The sequence below is a fragment of the Rhinopithecus roxellana genome, chromosome 1 (assembly GCF_007565055.1).
Source record: "Rhinopithecus roxellana isolate Shanxi Qingling chromosome 1, ASM756505v1, whole genome shotgun sequence".
In the NCBI taxonomy this organism is placed as follows: Eukaryota; Metazoa; Chordata; class Mammalia; order Primates; family Cercopithecidae; genus Rhinopithecus; species Rhinopithecus roxellana.
Genome location: NC_044549.1, coordinates 82,140,047 through 82,165,773, shown reverse-complemented (window position 1 = coordinate 82,165,773; position 25,727 = coordinate 82,140,047). Strand labels below are relative to the sequence as shown.

Here is a 25,727-nt window from a genome sequence, read left to right as displayed (position 1 = left end):
TCGTCAGCCAAGGAATCTTGAATAATCAACACAAGAAACCAATGAAACTATCATAAAGTACTAGGTACTTTGAGAGAGAAAGAGAGAGAGAGAGATCCCTCTCTTGCTTTTCTTTCAGGTGGAATGAAAGCGTCTCGGTATTAAACATTCCCTGGGCACTAGGCTAATGGCTTCTGGGGTTAGCAAAATCCTTGAGATAGACAGCTGCTCCACTTGGAACAGTCCTCAGGCACCTGGATCTCCTGGTTTCTTAGAAAATCATTAGTGCCCAGGATTGCTCCGCCATGTCCTTTTTTCTGTGTCTAATCTGAATTCTCACATCTTCCATTTCATCCTGTTTTTCTCATATCCGGTCCCAGTCCTAGTATTATTTCCTGTCCTCTGTCCCAGTAATATTTCACCTATGTTGAAAACCATATTTATTTTCCCAAACTAAATAATATTCCTCTCCCCATAGATTTTTTTCTTATCTGACTAATTCATTAGATTGTTATTTTACTGCTTAAACAACACTTAGTTGTCTTCAGAGATCTTTCTACTTACTTATATGTCTCCCGTTATGGTAAAGAGATATGTGTTTTGGAGAAAATGTCTTATATTATCCCCAAAATAGATATTAGTATTATTTCAAGAGATGTGTTCTATCTGAAGCTCTGTTACAGACGTTTTGGGAGTCTTTCTTCTGATACTTTGAGGTCTGCTGTCATGTACATTAGCTAAACCTTTAAAATTCAACAAATACCCTAACGTTGTTTTTATACTAAGGTGTTTTTGATTCTTTCTACCAAAAGATACCACATGGCTTCCTGGGAGTGCCTCAGAGGCTTGTTTTCTGAAATTAAGGGTGTGGCTGGAGCCAGTCCTTGTTTTAAACACGCTCCATACCTTAAATTGGTTTTCACTGGGAGCATCAAAATTCATATTGATGAGTGAAAGCTAGAAATACAACGCAAGTTTGAGGAGAAGTGTTTTCTGCCAAGTGACTGCAAGGAGCCAGCAGCTTAAAACAAGTAGGTGGGAAAGAATGCGAGGTCTGATGCTGGGCATGGCAGATTCGGCCACAGTCAACTCGGAAGAATTTAACTAGTGTACTATTATTTCAAATCAGAAATGTGATCAATGCATGAGAACATGCTATCTAAATAAGTTTATGTGTGTATATACATGTAAATGTACTTTAATATTTGTGTATATATTGACCTCATCATATGAAAAACAAACACTAAAAGACGTCATGACAATAGCTTTAGAAACAGAAGCCTGGAGAATCAGCTAAGGCAACTTGTAAGCTCGTCTTTGGGAGTGTGATTTTCTCCAGTCAGAATGCCTTACCCCATTGATCTCGTATCTTTATGTCATTTCAGCCACACTCTCCTTTCCCAACAAAAACCTCAGCATTTAATGATACCATCAAATGCTTTGATTTATTCACAGTACATGCACAAGAGTCTCAGAATATCAGTATCAATCCTACTACAAATAATATAATTACCATGAGCAGTTTAGACTTTTCCTTTAAATTGTTATGTATTTTAAATAAAATCGCTAGAAATAGCACCTCTGTGAGTACTTATGACAGCAACTGGATATGAAATTAGGTTTATTTTACTTCCAATTTATAGAGATTGCTTTTTTAGATTTAATTTTGCATTATAATTATGTAGAATATTTATGATTTCAAAATCAATCTATAAAACCAGTATGTTCAAAGTAGTATAACTTCTATATCTCTCTCATACCCTATTTCTTCCTTCCCCAAATTTTTAATACTTAGTTTATTAAATATAAATACAATATATACATAAGGTTGCATATATATATGGATATACATACACTTTTGTATATAAATACATTTATATTTGTGTTCCATCCTTTCTTTGAAAAGTTATATATACCCTATACATTTTTCTTCAACTTTCTTTTGTTCCTTAGAAAAATAGACTGGAGAGTATGCAGTTGCACTTTCTAGAATGATTTCTTTTCTTCTTCTTCTTCTTCTTCCTCCTCCTCCTCCTCCTCCTCTTCCTCCTCTTCTTCTTCTTTTTTTTTTTTTTTTTTTTTACGGTTTTATGGTACTCCATCATGGGGATGTACCATGTTTTTTTCTCACTCCATCTCCTATTTATAAACATTTTTATTTTCAATACCTTGTTATTATAAATAATGCTGTAGTGAATTGCTTTGTGCAAACATATATTTTATCTTTGCCAGTGTGTCTTTTGGATAGACTCCCAGAAGTGGAATTCTGTGTCAAAGGATAAATACATACGTAATTTTGCTAGGTATTGATGAACATCCATCCATAGGGTTTGCGTACATCACTTTGTATTTATACCACAACTATATGAGAATTCCTAGTTCCCTAAGTCTGGTCAACATACTATATTGTTGAACTTTAAGATTTTTCTGTCAGATAGGTGAGGGATGGTATCTCAGTATTGTTTTAGATTGCATTTGTCTTATTAAAAGCACAGTCCAGTGTGTTTTCTGATGTGTAAGACCCATTTGCATTGATTTATGAGCTAATCAGTTCATATTTCTCACTCATTTTTCAGTGTGATTGTTGGCTCTTTTTCTTCTGATTTTGAAGCCCTTTGTATATTGGGGATTTTTATCTCTAGTAAAGCTTACAAATATGTTCTCCCAGTTTGTTTCTGGAATCTTTTATGTAATCACAGGTATCCATGTTTTTCTTTATTACTTTGAGATTTTAAATCATTGTTAGAAAAGTTTTCCCCGTTCCTAGATTATTGAGATGACATATTACCATGTTTTTTTTTTTTCTAGTCCTTAATTTTAGTTTTCATAGTTAAATAGTTGATCCATTTGGAATTTATCCTGGTTTAAAGTCTAAGGAATGGATCTGATTTTACCTTTCTTCATGTGACTATCCACTTGTCCCAACAGTTCCTATCAAAACTCCATCTTCTCCCCAATGATTTAAGGATAGCGTATTTATCATATGCCAAATTCTACATTCAGTGGGGTTTATCTTTTACCTCTTTTTGGAAAGAGTGAAGAAACTTTTTTTTGGTTTTTGTTTTTGGTTTTGGTTTTTTTTGGATTGACACTTTATTTTTTATTTTAGGTTCTGGATTACCTGCGCAGAATGTGCAGGTTGGTTACATAGGTATATATGTGCCATGGTGGTTTGCTCCCTCCCCACACCCCTCCACCCCCAACAGGCCCCAGTGTGTGTTGTTCCCCTCCCTGTGTCCATGTGTTCTCATTGTTCAACTCCCACTTATGAGTGAGAACATGTGGTGTTTGGTTTTCTGTTCCTGTGTTAGTTTGCTGAGGATGATGGCTTCCAGTTTCATCCGTGTCCCTGCAAATGACATGATCTCATTCCTTTTTATGGCTGTGTAGTTCATGGTGTATATGTACCACATTTTCTTTATCCAGTTCATCATCGATGGGCATTTGGATTGGTTCCATGTCTTTTTCAAAAGCCCTATTGAACCGTTTTTCCCTCACTTTCCTTGTTGGCTGAAACTGGGTCACACAACTTTGCTAAACAAATCCTTTGCAGAGGGAATGAGATTTCTACTATTGGCTCAACAACATTCTTGGCTCTGGAAGATGGGTGGATTGCCTGGACCAAATCAGGGGTAGGAATGTAAGAAAGATGGTGAGAGGAAGAGATTGAGAGGAATATCGCATAGTGAATGACACATTTGTCTGTCTTTCTGGACCATAAGCTTCTCAAGGTCACAGGGTTCTAACAGGTCATCATGTCATCATATCCCTAGCCACTATTACAGTGCCTAGACATAATATAGGTGTGCACATACTTGCTGAAGAGCACTGAGTTGGAATACTACTAAGTGTGGCTTTATAATAAACTAAATAAACCAAGTAGTTTGTTTCGTTATGTTTTACCATTTAGCTATAGTATAGCTGAAATAACGTATTAAAAATATGTTAATCACTAGGTTCGTAAGACCTGAATACGTTGGGCAAATGTTTTGGCATTTGTTTTTTAGGTTCTGTTTTGAAATTTGAATGATGTGTTTAGAGTACCCTTATTCTGGGACTTCCAGTATATTTGATAAATATTCTTTATGTCTGAGTCGAAGTGGATAGAAAGCAAATGGACTATAAATGTCCTTAAAGGCAAAACCAGTGTGTTCTCTGTCACATGTCTCTGTACTTGAAATATTGTGGATGTTTTCTTGATATTTATCAGATGAATGAATGAATGATATCTCAATTTTACAGGTAGTCATGGAAACTTAGCGCTAAATGGCTGTCTGATGTCATTCACCTAAAAAAAAGGTCTAAAATTTTTGCCCACACAGAAATCAATTGCCTGTCCTAGTGATTATATTCTTTCATATTCTCAGAGCTATACTTTTGTAGTCTGCAAACACAGAATTATACTGTTGAGAAACCAAGTTTTGTAAAAAATAATAACCAATGTTTTGAAAAGAGGATTATTTCTTAGCAAATATTGAAAATACATATGTTGGATATAAAGAATGAGTTGGTTCTTAACATGGGACTAATGCAGAATAGGGGCTAAATGCTAAGTGTAATGTTAAAATTACTCACCATATTGGCCTTTGCCTTAACTTCTTTTCTCATCATGTAGGCATTTAGGATTTTCAACTTCTCAGCCATCCTAGAAAAGTTTGACTTTTATATGATACTTAAATGTCAATATCTAATTTCAGAAAATGAATTTACAATTTGTGGGGAGGTGATTTCAGAGCACACTTTGCCTACGTCTGATTTGGCGAAGGATCAAGAAAATTTGTCAAGTTCTGAAAGTCTGCATCTTTTAGTAATCTTCTTCAATAAAAATGTGATTAAAATGTTTCATCAGGTTAAAGTGTTGCTTGTGGCGGTGGAAATTTCCTCCGCTTAACACGTCATCAGTATGACATGTCACGCTTGCCTTTATCAGCAGTTCTTGTACACACATTAAGTGTAAACACATTTAGAATGACAGATTTAAATGTATCTCAATAGCAGAGGAACCGCTGGTAATAGGTCATAAGTAAAGCGTTTCTAATAAAAGCGTTGCCGTCAAGTACTAACTGGCTCAGGTTGGTTGCCTCAGTGTTTGTTGGATATCTATACTCTTGTCTCATGCAGTTTGCTCTTACTAGCCTCCTCACCTTCCCAAACTGTAAAATTTAATCTAGTAAGAGATTACATTCTAAATTGCACACAGAAAATTTCAAATTTGTCTGCAGAAATGATGCAGCCTCTCTTCTAAGAATACATTGCTCCTACCATGCCCTTACCAGCCAATATCTTGAGTTTCCATGTTTTGTAAGCCTATAGATTTTTCACACATTCTCATGACAATATCAGAATGATCTTTTTATAGAAACAATGAGTGGATCTCACATATAGATTCTATAGGTTTCTACCTTTTTTTTTTTTTTTTTTTTTTTTTTTTGAGACGGAGTCTTGCTATCACCCAGGCTGGAGTGCAGTGGCTGGATCTCAGCTCACCGCAAGCTCCGCCTCCCAGGTTCACACCGTTCTCCTGCCTCAGCCTCCGGAGTAGCTAGGACTACAGGCGCCCGCCACGTTGCCCGGCTAGTTTTTTGTATTTTTTAGTAGAGACGGGGTTTCACCGTGTTAGCCAGGATGGTCTCGATCTACTGACCTCGTGATCCACCCGTCTCGGCCTCCCAAAGTGCTGGGATTACAGGCTTGAGCCACCGCGCCCGGCCTCCAGTTTCTGCCTTTTTAAAAAGCAAAGGTAGTCACATACGTTGTTCTCATCACCACCGTATTAAATAGTATGATTTGTCAGGGGAGGGACTGTGGGGTGGTGATTCTAAATTTGCTGTATACTCAGTACAGCTGGATCTAAGAAAAACATTTTAAAGTTTACCAGAAACTCAATATCATTCAGAACCTATAGGATTAGGGTTGGAAAAAAATATAGATATAGTAAGAAAAGTGACCCATATAGAAGCCTTTCGAGGTCTGTTGGAAGACCATTATTGAAAGGAAGGATAGGTGTAGGTTGTCAGTGGCGGCTGATTGCTGAATGACTAGACACGATTGTTGAGATGACTGTGTTACATTTTGTATACCAAAATAAAGCTTTCTAGAAATTTTCTTAACTAAAAGTAAATATTCTAATTTCTAAATTTTTATATTCACTTTTTCCCCTCTTTTTTCCTGGATGCTTCTTAGTACAGAGACACACACGGACACTGACACACTCCCTACTTATTTAACACATTTGAAATAGCACTTTGCTGGATGAGGAAGTAAATACAGTCTTCCTAGAAGTGTTCTGAGACTTTTTTCAAATGGTTTTTCCTTTATCCCACATCTCTAAAGCTCACTTTCATCCCACTTAGTTGTGTGTGTATGTTGTCACACACATATATTCTTTTGAGGTGGGTCTAATGGGAAGTATCTATTTTTACTCTTTTATTTTTTTTTCTTTTTTCTTTTTATTTTTGAGAGGGAGTCTCCCTCTGTCGCCCAGGCTGGAGTGCAGTGGCGCGCTCTCGGCTCACTGCAAGCTCCGCCTCCCGGGTTCACGCCATTCTCCTGCCTCAGCCTCCCAAGCAGCTGGGACTATAGGCGCCCGCCACCACGCCTGGCAAATTTTTTTTTTTTTTTTTTTTTTTTTTTTTTGTATTTTAGTAGAGACGGGGTTTCACCGTGTTAGCCAGGATGGTCTCAATCTCCTGACCTCGTGATCTGCCCATCTCGGCCTCCCAAAGTGCTGGGATTACAGGCGTGAGCCACCGCGCCTGGCCTATTTTTACTCTTTACTGAGGTAAGGGTTTCAATGAAATAATGCAAATATATGTGAAATTAAACTAGAGTAGTAATTGCAACTGGAGTGAACCAAAAAGTACAGTTGACACAAAATTAAATTAGTAAAAATACATGGTGTGGGGCTTTTTAAAGGGCAGCCTCTTTTATTATTACACACACGCACATTCAGCAATGTACTCTATTGAAATAGCCTGTCCACTTCGAAATGCTTAGCAAGTTGGCATTTTCTTTAAACAGGATAATTTAATGGTAGAACTGTCCACCTGTTTTGCATTCTTTAAATAATTAAGCTTAAAGGGGTCCTGCATTGCATGATTGATAAATTCGTTTTGCTGCAGCCCTTACCGCGTTTATGCCTTAGAGAGCTTAGCTATAATGGATTAGGTTTAATTCTTATAGTCCTGTGTTGTTCTTCTGGCATGCTAAGTCAAAACAAAAGAAAAAAATTGTGCTTTTGGCAATAAATCATGGCCTGCTGGGAAAGTCAACATCTACCCAGATTTGCCAGGTGGCTATTCAGAAACTCTCATAACTCTGAAGTCTGAAAGAGCTCCTTAACGTCTGAAGCTCAGACATACAGAATAACTTACATAGGGTGTGTTGGACTATGGTTTTCTTATCATAAGCACTGGATCTTAGAAGAGCAAAGGGAGAAATACGGTGCTCTCTTGATTTTAACAGCAGCAGGAACAAGAAATTCAAGGGAGAAATTACTGGAAGATCATTTACCTGGGCTTGTTTTGAAGGGTTTTTTGTTTTGTTTTGTTTTTGAGATGGAGTCTCCCTCTGTCGCCCAGGCTGGAGTGCAGTGGCGCACTCTCGGCTCACTGCAAGCTCCGCCTCCGGGGTTCACGCCATTTTCCTGCCTCAGCCTCCGGAGTAGCTGGGACTACAGGAGCCCGCCACCACGCCCAGCTAATACTCGGTTTTGTTTGTTTGTTTGTTTGTTTGTTTTTTGTGTTTTTAGTAGAGACAGTATTTTACCATGTTAGCCAGGATGATCTCCATCTCTTGGCCTCGTGATCCGCCTGCCTCAGCCTCCCAAAGTGCTGGGATTACAGGCGTGAGGCACCACGCCCAGTCTTAAGTGTTATTTTTTAAGACATAAAGTAAGTTTTAAAAACACAGTTTCACCAAAAATGCATAAATATGACCATGAAATTCAAGAATACACATATGTATTCATCTATGTACATGTATATATGTATATTTCTGAAATTTGGGTCCTTTTGTTGCCATGTTTTCACTCGGTACTATCCCATTCCCATTCACGTGACCCGCCTCATCCACCATGCTCTATCCTCCCTCTTCCTGGAGTGCTCCCAGAATCCTCCTTAGGCAACAACTTCCTTTCGAACTCCCCAGCTCCTTTGCTCAAATACTGCTTTTTAGGTGTCAGTATCCTTTGGCTCATCATTTCTGGTGATGAACAACCTTTATCTTTCCACCTCAGTGTTAGATAAAAGTTTTTATCTTATACTTGTGCCAGGATGCAGAATTTGGGACGTTCTCACCTGTGATTATACTTCCGTATTTGTCAGCCTGCTAATATGTTAATACATATGTGTATTTACACATACATATCTGGAGGGATTTTTCAGTCTTTGTTTTACAAAAATGGAGTCTTACTCATTCTTATATCTTTCAATAATTCTTTGAGGAAATCCCTTCCAGGCTACTGTAAAAATCTAATTCATTATGTCCAATGGCTGTAACATAATTTTAAAACTATTTTCTGCTGGTGGGATCCAGCCTTTGTGTGGTTTTGTTTTGTCTTATCACTGTACAAAATCTCATATGATTTTTTTTTTTTTTTTTGAGACAGAGTCTCACTCTCACACAAGCTGGAGAGCAGTGGCGCAATCTTGGCTCGCGGTAACCTCCGCCTCCCAGGCTCAAGCTATCTTCCCACCTCAGCCTCCTGAGTAGCTGAGACTACAGGTGCATGCCACCATGCCTGGCTACATTTTTTTTTTTTTTTTTTTTTGGTAGAAATGAGGTCTCACTAATAACCTACTTTTAATGGGTTAGATTGTCAGGCATGAAAGTACTAGATTTAAGAAAACGTACTTTTTAAATCTTTATAGATATTACTAGATTACCTTTCATAAAGCCTTAAAAGTAATATTTTAATCCACCATGTACCAGAATATCCATTTATCTAAATCCAGAGTAGGAGTTTCCCCTTATTTTCATTTGTATTAGTGCATTAGGTCTAAATGACATCTCATTGTTTTCTCTATTTAACATTTTCTGTCTTCTATTAAATTTGAGCATCTTTTCATTTTTATTGACTCTTTATATTGTTCCACCTTAAAAATACCTTTTCAGGCCGGGCAGGGTGGCTCACCCCTGTAATCCCAGCAGTTTGGGAGGCCGAGTCACGCAGATTGCTTGAGCCCAGGAGTTTGAGACCAGTCTGGGCAACATAGTGAAACCCCATCCCTACTAAAAAAAAAAAAAATGTATATGTGTGTGTGTGTGTATATATATATCTATTAGCCGGGCATGGTGATGCGTGCTTGTAATCCCAGCTACTCAGAAGGCTAAGGTGGGAGGATAGCTTGAGCCCAGGAGGTGGAGGCTGCGGTGAGCTGAGATCATGCTACTGCACTCCAGCCTGGGTGAGAGACTGAGACCTTGTCTCTAATAAAATAAATAAAATACCTCTTCATATCTTTGCCCATTTTTTAATTTCTAATTTTTTAGGATACATAGTAGGTATGCATATTAATGGAGTACATGAGCTATTTTGATACAGGCATGCAATGAGTAATAATCCCACCAAAGTAAATGGAGTATCCATCCCCCTAAGCAATTTTCCTTTGTGTTAGAAACAATCCAATTATACTCTTTTATTTTAAAATGTACAATTAAATTATTTACTACAATCACCTTGTGCTTTCAAACACTAGCTGTTATTCTTCATTCTTTCTATTTTTTGTGCTCACTAACTATTCACCCACCTCCCCACGATGCTTCCCAGCCTCTGTTAACCATCCTTCTACTCTCTGTCTTCACGAGTTCAATTGTTCTGATTTTTAGCTCCCACTAATGAGTGAGAACATGCGAAGTTTGTCTTCCTGTGCCTGTCTTTGCCCCCATTTTTTTCCTTTAGTTTTTCTTTGTTCCCTTCTTGTCTATTTGTGAGATTGTGTTACCTTTTGTGGATATTAACGATCATCTCTCTTGCATTTTTTTCTAAATCAAATATTTTAAGAATGATTTGATGTTCATACCAGTGTGTATACATATGTTTTTGTGTTCCTTAAAGATCAGTTCAAATGGGCTGACATAGGTTAACCAGGTAATAGTTGTTATATAGCTGTACAGAGCGGTGTATCTGCAGACACAGACACATCACTAAAATCTTATTTGTCAAAACTATGAATTGCAAAAAGGAGTTTTCAGTGATGAAAACTCTTGGTGTAACCTGGGGGGAAAGGGTCATCTCAGGTCCTCTAAATATTTTTTGAAAGAGACAGTCCTTATTTCCTGGGAGTGAATATTGGTGACTTATATGCCTTTGTTGAGGGATATTTATTATCACACAAATATTTTTTGAAGGAGAGGTATTCACTGATGATGAACCATGTCATTACACAATTTCCTGAACTTTTCCAGTTACTTTTTAAATCTTGCCTTTAAAGGTATAGGTTTCTTAATTATTTGGTGGTTGTCATTTTTTTAACTTTGTGTTTTGAAATAATTCAACATTCACAGGAGTTGCAAAAATGCAAAGAAAAGACCCACGCACACTTCATGCAAACTCTCTATAGTTAGCATCTTGCTTAACTATAGTAACTATAGCCTCATGTAAGAATTGGAAGATTAACATTGGTACAATCCACAGAGTTTATTCATATTTTACCAGTTTTACAGCCGTGTGTGTGTGTGTGTGTGTGTGTCTGTGTACTTCTATTGGAGTTATTTTTTTTACTGTAGTGTGTCAAAGTATTCTATCACTGAAATCCTAAGCTCCACAATCATAAATATAAGTAGATAAAACTGAGGTCATAGACAAAGTGGGGCATGGGAGTAGCCTTCTGACTGATGCTACGGAGTGCCATTCTGCATATAAACTTGAAAAAAATCTACAAAGGTGCCTCAAGTTGTCATGACTCCACTTAGACCTGCATGGAGACAGAGCATACATAAAACCCCCTTTTGATCTTACAAAGTTGCTAATTCTTGGCCTTGTGATGGGAAACAGAGCTCAGCACTTTTAGGCTGGCTGGTAGGGACCTTCTCTTACTTAAGGATAAATAAATAATGAGTGTTTGTGAAGATATGTTCTCCTGACTACAGTGACACCTGCCGAGATTGTTTGGGTTGTAATTTTATAGCATCCTTTTCCAGAATTAATTACACATCTACAGTCAGGCAACCATAACTTCTCTACCAGTAATGTCTCATGTACAACTGTGAACAAATAAATTAATGCCAACTAGTGCCTGACCACACACTGTGACAAAGTATGTGTGCTTGGGCAGCAGCACCTCCTTTCTCTTTATGAATCATCTTAGGGATTCTCTAGGAGAACTTGAAAGGAGTCAGAAAAAGTGGAGGAAGCATTGCTTTGCCCTTGCAGGAAACATCCATTGACTTCAGACTGTGAGAATCAGAAACAAGCGCTACTAGGTCATTGGTCCAACTTCCTCATGTTTGTCATAAGTAAATGTGGTCCAGAAAAGTGAAGTGATAAGCTTTAAAGGCACAATGATAATTAGTGACAAAGTCTTGACTAAAACTCTGGCTATTTTCCTCTGAAAAGATGCTCTTTCCACTGTAACATTATAGCACTTTGTTCATTTTTATGGATTGAATGAATGGGTTAAAAAGTCAAAACAGTCTACAGAATTTCCAAGATTATTTTTCTCCTCTTTGTTCCTGAAGTATCCTAAGAAGACATGAGTGGCCGTTCCTGGGACAGGCAGCCATCTCTTGCTATGGAGAACTGACTGGTAAGAGTGGTTTTGGTGGCTGTAATGCTTCTACTGAGCTAATGTAACAAAATTCAGTCAAGGATTTCTAAAGCATTCTATTTTTTTTTCTCCCTGAAACTCCAAAAGAAGTTTAACTGGGGTCTAGTTAGGGTGTTTGAGGAAAATTTGGGTAGTCTTAGATTCAATATATTTTAGACTAACTTAGCTATTTATTAGTATCGACTGTTTAAAAAAAGTTATGAGATAGGTTAAATATACACAGAAGTGGACTAATCAGTATAATAAATCCCATGTAGGCCATGAACTTCAGTACTGCAATAGGTGGTCAATTATTGGGTTTAAAATAAATATGTATGAATGATTCTGTTTCTTTCTAGATGGCTCTTCCATTTTGCAGAGAGAGAGGGTTTTTTGGGGGGTGGGGTGGTGTTAAATGATTTTTTTCTTCTGGTTATCTACCAAGTGTAGCATCTTTCTTCCTCTGTGTGGCCCTGGACTTTAAGATATGCTACTTAGGAGGCTGAAGTGGGAGGATCACTTGAGCCTAGGAGTTCAAGGCCAGCCTGGGCAATATAGTGAGACTCCATCTCTTAAAAAATAGATATTATTGTGGTTTGTATTGGCACTGAGAAATACAAACCCACAATATAGAATTTAGAATGATGATTGAAATCTAGCATAGACGATCATGTTGGTTTATAAGATACCATTGGGAGCCATGTTTCCTACCGTGAGACTGGCCTCTGTTGGTAAAATCAGCAGTGGAACATACATGCTGTTAGACATAATGGTGGTTAAATGGCTAAACCAAACATAAAGCCCAGGCTAGAGGGGAGAGTAATGACCAAAACTTAGGTATTATGGTCTCTTTAAACTGGACTGAGTACTGTCCACCCACTTGTTCTATTTTAAGTTGGGGAAGTGGTTGTCTTCTCAGCCAAACTTTAGTAAGTTCTGTTGGAGGCAGGAAGCATTTTATTCTTGCCGCTTGTCTGTCCTTAAGGCCTGGCAATAAATGTTGATGTTTGTTGAATGGATGAATATGGATGAATGGATAGAAGAATGGGTGGTTGGACAAAGGAGTAAAGAAAGACATCTTGGGAAATGAAACTGAATCAGTAGCCTCAACATTGTAGATGCCAGTGTGTGGTGTCAGGGTGTTTCAAAGGCTGGCCCATTTTTAAGCAAATGCCATTAAGAGCAGTGTAGCATTAAAATAAATCAGTCTATTATTGCCTTTGGTCACATTTTTGAAACCTAATAATAAGTTCAATGACAGCCTTTTTTTTTTTTTTCCCCAAAAAAGGCAACAAAAGAATTCTGATTCCAGAAGAAAGACACTGGTGCTTCAGTTTAATGCTGTTCCTAAAGTTCAAAGCATGGATGCCCTGTAGAGGACAGATCTTATTAGAAGAAGATCCTTTTCATATTTTAATGATATAATTTACTTTTCCTATTTTATACAAAATTACATTTTCTAAAAGTAATTTTGGTCCTGTGTAGGAAAATGCCAGGGATATGTCCTAGAGAAGGGGGAGATCAAAAGTAGATTTTGACACGCTAGAAATTATAGTGGTCTGCTGAGTATTATCCACAGGAGCAAATCCAACATGGTAGAGCAGAATTTGTAGAATTCATTTAGCTCATTAGGTGACTGTCAAACATCAGGCCCTAAAATAGTGGAAAGGGGATGCAGAGAAGGAGAATTGATTATCCCAGTCCTGTTGGTAACAGAACTCTCATTAGCACCTCAGGGAACACCACAATCCAATGTGTCTCCTTGATAGCCTGGACCCAGTAGTGTCCTCTGGATGGAGACACTGTGTTCCTAATCCCATCCTTAGTGCCCAAGTCTTACCTTGTCTATGTTTATTGGTTATCCCATGATGTGTTCTCTAGGTCACTCACTTTCTTGATCACCCTCTTCTGAATATCACACAGTGGGTTAGTAAAGGCCTTAAAAATGTTTAGATAAGGTACAGCAAAAGAATATTAGTATCTGCCATCTCAAAGCAATGGAGTTATATTGTACATTGGTATATTTCACATTTTTAGTCGCCTATGTTTAACACTCCCAGTTAGAAACACAAGAGTAATTTTCTCTACTCGCTCCTTAACACGGAAGAATTGTAGGTTACCTACTCAAGAGTTCTCATAGATTTCTTCTTTATCCTTGAATGATTTTGAGTTTATGTTTAAATAAAAATCTTTCTAATAGTCTTATAATTGACCCTGAATGTTCTGGAAATTTACATATCTCAGGATAAAAACATAACAGAAATATTAAACTCAGAGGAATCCTGAAGCCAGTCTTAGAAGAAACTACAGAATTGTAGGCCCTTTCTGTCTTATTCTCCTGACATTAATTCTCTCCATATTACCCCTCTTCATTTTCCCACCACCTACACAAAGCTGGGAAGAGATGACATTTGGAGCATTGCCCTTTGAGGGCCCACAATTAGATGACAATGAAGTAAGCTGGCAGTCTCTCAACTCCTGTGATTCCAAAGGTTCCCAGTCCGAAATGTTTCTAACTGATGGTCATGAGTCATTGATGGATTTTGAATTCAATTTAGTATGTCTCACCAAACTTAAAAAAGAAAAACAAAAGAAATTTTATAGAATAGGGGATGTCAGAGAGCATCATATATAGTATGACAGTTTCATGACATCAGCTAGTCTATATGTTCTAGATTATGATGTAACATGTTCTCAGGCTGCTCTACTGGTTCATTGTTCCACCCAGTGGACTGGGGAATCACAGGAATAAAGACCAACTCTTGACCCAGTGTAATTTTTAGTACCTGGCTTTACTTGGCTTGCTACTAAATCCGCTGTATTTACTCTTCTTTTGCACAGAAATAATGAAGCAGCAGGCCTTTTCCACTTCTAACAATATCATGATTCCTCTGACAACTCCTTTAGAAAGCAATACCTTCACCTGACTATACAGAAAGGAGTAAATATTTTAGACTACTACATTCCCCATTACCTGAGAGGAAATATGTTAATGATCCTGTGCTCCACATAGTTTAAATTTATAGTTTAAATTTTGTTCTCTGCAGTAGTACTGTTGTAGATTATTAATAAGCCTTCATTCCTTGTGAGACAATTCGTTACCTTTACACTGGTGCAAATGCATTTTTCAGTGATTCTCTGGAATTATTCCATTCAAATATGAAGAATTTGCCAAAAAGATATAAAGAGAGATTGAGAAATTGAAACTTGGCTAGGTAGAAAATGGTACCAGAGCTGCACCGCCTCCCTTGGGCTTTTCTCATAACCGTAAGTTGACAGTGATGGTATTTTGCAGGTGGGACTTGAACAGACCAAAGGGAAGAACATCCTCAGTCCTAATGAACGTGCTGAGCCTATTATGTGTTCAGGCAGTCTCCCTGGAATACCAGTAAAAGAAAATTAAATCAACTCACGACAGCTATCTTGCATATCTCACCTGGGAAGGTATGCATGCAGTAGGACAGGCACTGCTTAACATTAATCAGCCTCCTGAAGTCATTACATTCATGAGGAAATGTAATTCACATGTGATTACTTTTTAATTTACTCTGTAATCACATTCCAAGTGAACGGGCCAAGCTTAAAATGAAATTTAAAAGTCAAATACTGCTTTGTATTAGAAATTCACAATTTTTATATGCACTTAGGTTAATAAAGATTTTACAATAACCATTTGTGACTGAGCATATGATAATTTTTTGATGAAAGTTAGTGCCATACCTAAGATAAGATGTATTTGATTTCTCTCCAAGTACTGAACTGGACCTGGAGAGTCTCAGAACTCTACTCTATAGTGAATTCCTGCCTCATCTAAACTTTATTGGAAAAGAAAAAAAAGTCATCCAAACGTTCCTCAATCCCAGATCTGAAGTTGCGTTGAACTAATGTATTTTTAATTCCTGCTGTGCCTGTGAGGCATATCCATTTGTTTTATCCATCATTGGAAGGTGTATACAGAACCTCATAATAACTGATTTCAGCTCATCAATGGGGAATGCCAGGGCCTGCAGTAAGAATCTTCCTCCAACAATGTGGTCTTTCAAGTTTGTGAAGTTACAAAGCTGCTGTGTTAGTTTCATGGGAGCCTTGAAACTAAAGGTTCAAAAGGCCAGAATCAGCTAGTTATGGATAGTAGTGGGTAGGTTTGTGCTGTGCTTTATGAACTAAGGCCAATGGAGAGAAATGTACAAAGGTTTTTCAGATATCCAGTCAATACAAAGAAGAAATGTTTTTCATTTGGCCCCCACTACCACTACATTGAACAACCTCAGAAGTAGTAAGATACCCTTTCCAGAAAATATTCAAAAGCTGGATTCCATTTTCCAGGGATGTTGTATAGTGTTACCAACATCGGTTATTAGCTTTCAAATTTCAAGATATTTGTAATATCTTTATGCTGACTTTGCTAATATTTACTTTAGCTCAACTTATTTTGTTTTCACTTCACAACTACTTTGGCATTGTTTTAATCTAGTACTGTTAAAAGAAATATAATGCAAGGCAAATGTGAGATTTTCTAGTTGTCATATTAAAGAAGCAGGTGAAATTAATTATATATTTTATTTAACCCACTATATCCTATTATTTCAACATGCAACCAATAAGAAATTTTAAATGAGGTTTTTTTATACTATGAAATCTTGTGTGTATTTTACACTTATAGCACATCTCAGTTTGGGCTAGTCACATTTTACATGGACAAAGCTACATGTGGCTAGGGACTACTATGGGCAGAATAGTTCCAAGCTGTAGCATTTATGAAATCATGACTGACATGATGGTTATATATTTTTAAATGCGTGTTAAACAAATATGCTGCTTTTAGAATTTTAAAGTTTGAATTAGTAAACGGAATGTGTACCACACTATGGGGAACACTGACTTGAAAAGCAGTTCTTGTATCTCTCTATGTATGTATGGATCTATCTATTTGGGGTGCAGTAATATGCATGATGGATGGAGTTTATATGCATGGGTCTCTGCATGGCTGTATGTACTTACCTGTGGTCCCCAGCACATGATCCATACAGCTTTTTGCCCACACAAAAGCATAGCAAAGTATAAGAAATGAGACTAATATAACCCTGCTTGATTTATTTTTTTACAAATGAAACATTTACTATCATAGTATGTATATATTGTACATATGTATGATACCATCTCTGTAATGGATATGTGTGTGCACGTATATATGTGTAATATATGTAACATATATGTATGTCTGTATATATGTTTGTATGTATGTCACACATCCTAGGCCATTGCTGCTTCCGTCTGCACTTAGGGCTGGTGTGTGGTCCCTAACCCACTTTGGTAGGTGGAGTAATGGTCCCCCGAAGGAGTATTAATTCTAATCCCCAACACCTGTGAATGTTACCTTTCATGACCAAAGGAACTTTGCAGATGTGATTAAGTTAAGGATCTCGAGATAGGGGGATTATCTGGTATTATTCAGGTAGGTCCAATGTATTCACAAAGGTCCTTATAAATGAAAGACGGAGGCAAGCGAGTCAGAGTGAGAGAAGGTGTGATGAGGGATGCAGAGGTCTGAGTGATGTGGTGTGAGCAAGACTTGACCTGATGCTTCTGGCTTTGAAGATGTGGGAAGGCACCATAAGGCAAGGAATGTGGGCTTCCCCTAGAAGCTGGACAAGGTGAGGAAATGGATTCTGATCTAGAACCCCAGCGGGAACATAGCCCTGCTGACTTTTGGTTTTATTCCAGTGAGAGCCATTTCAGACTTCTGACTTGCAAAGCTATAGGATAACTATGTGTTGTTTCAAGCCCTAAGTATGTAGTAATTTGTGACAGAGGCAATAATAAACTAATATGTCCATCCTCAGTAATTGGTTGATTAAAACTGTATCACTATCAAGTTTTTTTTCATTTAAACAAATTTCAATAGCTTTAGGGGTACAAGTAGTTTTTGGTTATGTGAATGAATTGTATAGGAGTCAAGTCTGAAATTTTGGTGTATTCATCACCTGAGTTGTGCACATGGTACCCAATATGTAGTTTTTAAAAATCTCCCACGCCCCTTACATCCTCCCTTCTGAGTCTCCAGTGTCCATTATAACACTCTGTATGGCTTTGCATACCCATAGCTTAGCTCCTCTGTATGTGTGAGAACACTTGGTATTTGGTTTTCCTTTCCTGAGTTACTTCACTTAGAATAATGGCCTCCAGTTCCATGAAAGTTGCTGCAAACAACATTATTTTTTTCTTGTTTATGATTGAGTAGTATTCTATGGTGTGCGCGCGCACACACACACACACACACATATACACATATAGACACACACACACACACACACACACACACACACATATATATATATATATATATATATATATCTCACATTTTCCTTATCCACTTATTGGTTTATGGTCACTTAGGTTGGTTCTATGTCTTTTCAGTTGTGAATTGTGTTGCAATAAACATATGTGTGCAGGTGTTTTTTTATTTAATCTCATGACTTACTTTCCTTTGGGTTAGGGTTAGGGTTAGGGTTAGGGTTAGGGTTAGGGTTTGGGTAGAAACCCAGTATTGGGATCGCTGGATAGAATGCGAGGTCAACTTTTAATTCTTTGAGAAATCACTGTATTGTTTTCCATAAAGGTTGTACTAATTTACATTCCCACCAGAAGTGTGTAAATGTTTCCTTTTCACCACATCCATGTCAACATCTATTGTTTATGGACTTTTTAAGAATGACCATTCTGGAGGGGTAAAGTGATGTCTTACTGTGGTTTTTTGTTTGTTTGTTTTTGTTTTTTGAGACAAAGTCTCAATCTTGTCCCCTAGGCTGGAGTGCAATGGCGTGATCTCGGCTCACTGCAACTTCACCTCCTGGGTTCAAGCGATTCTTCTGCCTCAGCCCACTGGGTAGCTGGGATTACAGCTCCCTGCCACTATGCCCAGCTAACTTTTGTATTTTTAGTTGAGACAGGGTTTCACCATGTTGGCCAGGCTGGTCTAGAACTCCTAACCTCAGGTGATCCACCCACCTCAGCCTCCTAAAGTGCTGGGATTACAGGTGTGAGCCACCACGCCCAGCCCTCACTGTGGTTTTAATTTGCATTTCCCTGATGATTAGTGATGTTGACCATTTTTTTCATGTTTGTTGGCCACTTGTATATCTTCTTTTGAGGAAGGTCTGTTCATGTCCTTTGCCCTTTTTTAAAATGTGATTATGTGTTTTTTATCCTTGCTGATTTGTTTGAGTTCCTAGCAGATTCTGGATATTAGTCCTTTGTCAGATGCATAGTTTGCAAATATTTTCTCCCATTCTGTGGGCTGTTTGTTTACTGTGATGATTGTTTCTTTTGCTATGCAGAAGCTTTTTAGTTTAATTTATCATTTATTCAGTTTTGTTTTTGTTTCATGTGCTTTGGAGTCTTAGTCATAAATTGTTTGCCTAGGCCAATATCCAGAAGAGTTTTTCCTAGGTTTTCTTCTAAGATTTTTATGGTTTCGTGTCTTAGATTCAGGTCTTTAATCCCTTTTGAGTTGATTTTTTGTATATGGTGAGAGATAAGGATCCAGTTTAATTCTTCTACATGTGGCTATCCAGGTTTCCCAGTACCATTTATTGAATAGAGTGTCCTTTCCCCAATTTATATTTTTTAATGCTTTGTTTCAGATCACTTAGTCCTAAGTATTTAGCTTTATTTCTAGGTTCCCTATTCTGTTCCATTGGCCTGTAAATCTACTTTTATACCAGTACCATGCTGTCTTGGTTACTATTGCTTTGTAGTATAATTTGAAGTCAGGCAATGTGATGCCTCCAGATTTGTTTCATTTAGGATTTCTTTGGCTATTTGGGCTCTTTTTGGTTCCATATGAATTTTAGGATTTTTTTTATTTCTGTGAAAAAAAATGCTATTGGTGTTTTGATAGGAATTGCGTTGAATATGTAGATTGCTTTGGATAATCAGGTTATGGTCAATTTCATGATATGCTTCCAATCCATGATCATTGGATGCCTTCATATTTGTGTCACATGACACTTTCAAGTTCTTTAGATTGGAAAATGAGCCCATTTTTTTTAACACCCATATCAAACACCTCTTTTCCTGGGATGTTTTCCTGAACCACTTTGGCTGAGATGTGAGGAGTCTCTCCTTCCTTTCTTGCCCCCACGTTCTCAGTACTGGCCCCTGACACTGGACATATCACACTGTGCTACAGTCATATATGTGAAAGCCTGTGTCCCCCACTAGACTGTTTGCAGGGTCTGGCATCTCCACAGCCAGCACTTGATTGGCCCCAGAAATATTTGAATGCTTGAGCAAGTGCCTCAAGACTTGGATCTTACCTTTCTATAAAATGACTTGTCAAGGCCATGGTCATAGGTCTGCATATTTCTTCCTTTCTGCCTCATCTATGTGGCTGTGTTTGAGAGTTGTCCATTTTCTTTTTGAAATGGTCTGAGGCCTTTCTTTTGGAAGCTCTTTAGCCAACTAAATGATATTTTTATTTAGTTTTCTTTTAGAAATTCATTATCACTTTGCAGAATATTACTGGGAAATTGATGTAGAGTCTCAGTGTCTCCTCCTCTGTTAGCCTGGGAAGACATATGCCCAGACCTTTGCAGCCTGAACATTGGCTCTTATATGCCTTGAGACCTAAGGGTGCTGAGACCAGCTCTGTCCCTTGGCATGTGGCCTGATGCACGTCCGTTCTCAGCAGCAGTGTTGCTGCAACTGGTCAGTGATTATACTCACACCTGCATTTAGGCTTGGGAACGATTACAGTAGTTCTTGTAAAGTGACTAAGTGCATTCTAAGTGTTCATACTTCTGAAGTGTGTTTTGTTAATTATCCTCCTCATAGTTGAGGATTTTAAATTTTAAGAAATCTCCATTTTCTTGAGTGCAGGCTGGTGTTTACAATTCTACCTTTTAAGCAAAATGTCATCCCTTTAGTTTTCGGTCATCTTACCCCAGTGTCATTTAGAATGAATTATTTTAAAAACACAGAGAGAATATTCTTTCACTGGCAGTGGACGTGGCAGACCAATCACTTCAGTAGAAACTTGTGTCATTCAAAATTATGAAGTTCATACAACATTGAAAAAGCTCTTAATGTGGATTGTGGTTACAAAAAGTCAAAACGAAACATGAGTCACGCAGCCTGTAGTTATCAGTTCTGCTTTCATGGACGGTGGTGGAATCATTTTAGAGGGTAGAAGGTTAGGACTCAGAGTGTGGGGTGAAATAAAGATACATATCCAGAAGTTCAGATCCTGGGTAGGTAAGCAGCATGTAGGCTAAAGGTGTCAAATATGAGATTCAGGCAACTCTGCTAATTGCACTTGGAAATCCCACTTACTTCTGAATGCCCTGTAGAGACCATGGCTCAACTCAGCCTCTGTGTTGATTGTTCACAGATGAGATGCTTACCCCTGGCTAGGTGTCCACCCATAGAGGAGAAGTAGAGTCACAGAGTGGAAACTCCTCCATAGTCATTTGGGAGTTAGGGAGATGAGTCTCTCTTGGCTTTCATGAAAGGCATCTGCCATACCCCATGTCTCCAGCCATAGCATTGATGTTGAGTCCTGAACCTACATCTGCATTTGTCTGCTTGCTTTAGGGCTTTTGGTAGCCCTCAGTTTACCTATTTCAAAGACCATTCAACTATTGCCTATCCTTTAGCTTTTCTTTCTTTTTTTTTTTTTTTTTTTTTTTTGAGACAGAGTCTTGCACACCCAGGCTGGAGTGCAGTGATGCAAACTCGGCTCACTGCAACCTCCGCCTCCCGGGCTCAAGTGATTCTCTTACCTCAGCCTCCTGAGTAGCTGGGATTACAGGTGCCCACCACCACGCCTTGCTAATTTTTATATTTATAGTTTTGGTAGAGACAGGGTTTCACCATGTTTGCCGGGCTGGTCTTGAACTCCTGGCCTCAAGTAATCCGCCCACCTCAGTCTCCAAAAGTGCTGGGATTACAGGCGTGAGCCACCACCCCAGCCCTTTACCTTTATTTTTTTGATTGTAGGTGTTTTGGTTTGTTTTCTGTTTGGTTTGTATTATCTGAACTTTTCTTTTTATGTAATTGGCTTTGTTAGTCTTTTCTTTTGGGTTTCTCCCACTGTAAAAATGTTTTAAAATAACTTTTTAAAAGTATTTTAAATTATTTTGCTGTTTTCAATGCTTTATGTTTTAAACGAAACACTTGTATTTTTAAAATTTTTAATCTTTAATCTGTCTCTAATTTATTTGGGATAAAGTGTGAGGTAGGGTTCACATTTATTCTTTTCAATGTCCTCAGTTTCCCATAATAACATTTGTTGATTAATTCATCTTGCCTCATGAATTTGTAATGTCATATAAAAAATACTACTTTTCTGTGTGTTTGAGTCTGTTTCTGGAGGGGAGGATCGTGCTTTGGTCACTGTGCCCTTCTAATCACTACAGCTTTACGATGTGTTTTTGTATGTGAGCAATGTACATTGCCATTATGTTCGTATGGTATATTCATTTCAGGTCAGCGGACTTGAAATACTGCTTTTACTCTTTCTAGTTAGAGAGATTTTTGAGTAGTTCACTAGGTGACACCTTGCCATTTTCTAAGTACAAGACTAGTCAACAGTTGGTTATTAAAGCAGAAAATATTGCTATTTTTATTTCAAATGCATCCCTTTTGCTATAGCTTTTAATAAAACATGTTGTTTAAGCATTATTTGGGTATAAATTCTGTTCTTAATTTTTATCACTTGGGTTGTTGGCATTGGTACCAAAGCTGCATAGTGTATACCACTGTGCTGTTTTCTTGATCATTGCTGGCTGCCTCTTTAGAGGAAGGAACCATTTGTTGTTGCTGTTGTTGTTGTGGGATACCACCTCACTTAAATTAGAAGGAAGTATCAGGAATACTCTACCTCCTGGAAGAAAAGCAGATGTTCAATGAAATATTTTTAGCTTCCCAGGGCCTCCCAGTCACAGGAAAAAGACATAACTTCAAAATCTCCCTTAGTTTTTTTGAGATGGAGTCTCACTTTGTTGCCCTAGTTTTTTTGAGATGGAGTCTCACTTTGTTGCCCAGGCTGGAGTGCAATGGTGCAGTCTCAGCTCACTGCAACCTCCACCTTCTGGATTTAAGCAATTCTCCTCCCTCAGTTCGCCAAGTAGTTGGGACTACAGGTGTGCACTACCATGCCCAGCTAATTTTTGTATTTTTAGTAGAGACAGGGTTTCACCTTGTTGGCCGGGCTGGTCTTAAACTCCTGACCTCAGATGATCTGCCTGCCTCGGCCTCCCAAAGTGCTGGGATTACAGGTGAGAGCCACCACGCCCTGCCCTCCCTTAGTATTTTTACTATAACTATCTTTTGGCCACCTTTTAGGGGTATGTGTACATGACGTTTGTCCTTTTCCACCTTTTTTCTTTTAGTTTTTCTCTTTTTTTTCTGGTCTAATCTCACTCCCACTCTCTGGCCATTAGCTATTTCACTGTGTCACTTCTGAGAAAACTGTCTCAGCCATCTCAGAAAAGCAGTTCTGACTGTTCTGAAGGAAACAAAAATAGCAGAGCAAGAAATGAATGTGGGATGTTATTTTGGTCTGTGATGTCATCAGTCAATCACAATTCAACTTTCCAAATGTTGTTTGCAGGTCTGTTTAGGATTGTGGTATTTTAACTGGTTGGCTTCTGTATGATGTTTGAGAGTGATTAATTCTCAAAATACTTTTTCCCTACTGAAAAGTAGCTGACTTAAAAGACACATGTTTCAAAGCTGAATGGAAGTCATCATTAACTGGCCTAAATGCAGGTCAGATGGGTTCCTAAGGGAAAGAGCATCCTTTGGTCCTTCTTCTCTCTTTGAAGCTTGAAGAGCTAACTGTTCAATGCATACATGGCTTTCACCTCTAATTAGTAGTTTTGCTGAACAAGTGCTGGATTATCAAGAACCTAACCAACCAACTCCGAAGAATACAGAATGTTTTAGAATTTAACTTTCATCAGAACAACTTTTTCAGTCCTGAGCAAAGTAGTTACTCTTTTGAAATGAAAAAACATGGGTAAATGTCAGAGAGCTGAAAAACGATTCATGTCATTTCTGAAACATTCACATTCAAATAATACCAGTGCCAACCAAATTCTAGTGAATTCTGTAATGATGGCATTGTCAGATAAAATGTGGAGGCTGGTGTTTACAAGCCATGTCTTGCAAAAAATATAGCAAATGCAGGGAACCAGAAAAGTCATTCTTCTGTGGTCATTTGTAATCTACTTATAAGAAGGAAGGAAGAGCAGAGTAGGGCAAAGTTGTAGCATTCAGCAGAATTGCCCTAAAGTATGAAACTAAAAGGCTGAATGATTGATTGTGGGAAGATTTCCGTAAATGATACTCAAATTAAAACATTAAGTGAGTGACTTTAAGCAAAATTACATTGCCACATGCAATTTATTCACTGAAAAGGAACTTTTAAAATAAGACGAATAATACAAAAAAAAAAAAAAAAATCCTGAGATCTAGTTAGATAATACAAGCTTTTCTTTTCTTTTTCCTCTTTCCCCCACCCCCAGCTTCTAAATTGAACACCTGTCAGATTTTTTTTTCCTTTCATTTCTTTGACTTGTCAGAGAAAAAAGGTCAGACTGATCACCAGCTCTACTTTTTAACAGACAGAAGAAGCCTGTAATTGAGAGTAATTCCTCTGCAATTTTGTAGGCAAGGGCTGTTTCAGGCTGGCTTTCAAAAGCTAGGTTAGGAGAGAAATGCTGCTGTTCTCTAAGTGAATCAACTTTATTCACTGGGCTGCAGATCATTTCTGATTTTTACTGAAATGCAGAAAGCTACAGTGCTCACATTAGTGTCCTTCTTTTAAATGAATAGAAGTGTAATCTATTTTTAACTTCTACTGGGGTGCCCTGCAGCTAAAAAAAAAAAAAAAAAAAAAATTGCTTGTGAGAGGTAGCTCAGAAATGTCTCATTTTGAAATTCTGCATTCTTAAGAATACAAGGTGGCTTATTATTATGTCTTTCTCTGAGAAGTTTCCATCCCTGCTCAAGATTTCACTTGAGATGGAAATTGTGCATGTTTGTCTTTACTAGAAATAGAGTCAATGTTTGTCATCGTGGTGTGATACATATTATGATGCAACGTGAAGATGTTTGGAAGTGCTGAATTAATTTCTTTATAAAAATAGTCGCTGTCAAAATTTGAAGGGTGAAATGAAGGCACTCCTTAACTCATATGAAACTTCACAAAATCTGTGTCCATAGCTTTCACTACTCTTTAAGGGTTTCTTGTTTGAGGCAGGGCCCAGAGAAAAAGGAATCATTCAGAAGAAAACATACACACATTGAATCCAATTTAAACTCCTGGTTGTGTCTAATTTTACAAAATATGGTCACTTTTTCAACTAAAAAATACACCCAAAATATCGTAATATATGATAGAAGCATGTCAGCATCTACAGTGTGATCTGTTTATTTTACCAAGTACAAAAGTGAGGTGGAATAACAGAAAGCTAGGACATGAGGTAAAAATGTCTAATTTTGAAGGAACTGAATTCTGTTTGCCTTTGATGTAATAATGATTAAAAAGAAGAAACTGTCAAGATCCCTGAGTTCTAACATTCAATGGGTTGTACTATGTTGAAATCAGAAAACAGTGCTGACAAAAGGTGTAAATGGTCCAAGTCATATCACTAGTTATGGAAAATGTGCTTGGATTCTATGATGCTCCTTGTAGTACAGGTGCATCATTTTGAAAATGTAGGGGATAATTTCAGAGGCCACTTGGATAAACCTTGCCTTTCATTATTGTCATCTAATAGCCATTCATCCTAGAACCATAATATATAAAAATCCTCACATAAATAGGTAGAATTGTAATTTTTAAAAAAGCACATTTTTAGCCAGAAAACAGGAGTGATTACCAGCTATGATCAGTAAGCCTGAATTATATCATACTTAGAAGAGAGAGATGCAAATGAATGAATTAAATTAGGAACACAATTCTCTTCTTAAATCAGCATTTTTGACTGTCAG

General features: G+C 37.7%; 1 protein-coding gene and 1 long non-coding RNA gene across 11 annotated transcripts in view; both read left to right on the top strand.

Annotated features, from left to right (window-relative positions):
• The window catches only part of FHIT (fragile histidine triad diadenosine triphosphatase), a 1,520,982-nt gene that overhangs the window by 1,043,264 nt on the left and 451,991 nt on the right, over positions 1–25,727 (top strand). The window lies entirely within an intron of this gene.
• On the top strand, positions 876–15,148 carry LOC115896448. The gene is made up of 3 exons (XR_004056325.1): positions 876–1,010; positions 11,659–11,726; positions 15,022–15,148. It is a non-coding gene; the product is annotated as an uncharacterized LOC115896448 (long non-coding RNA).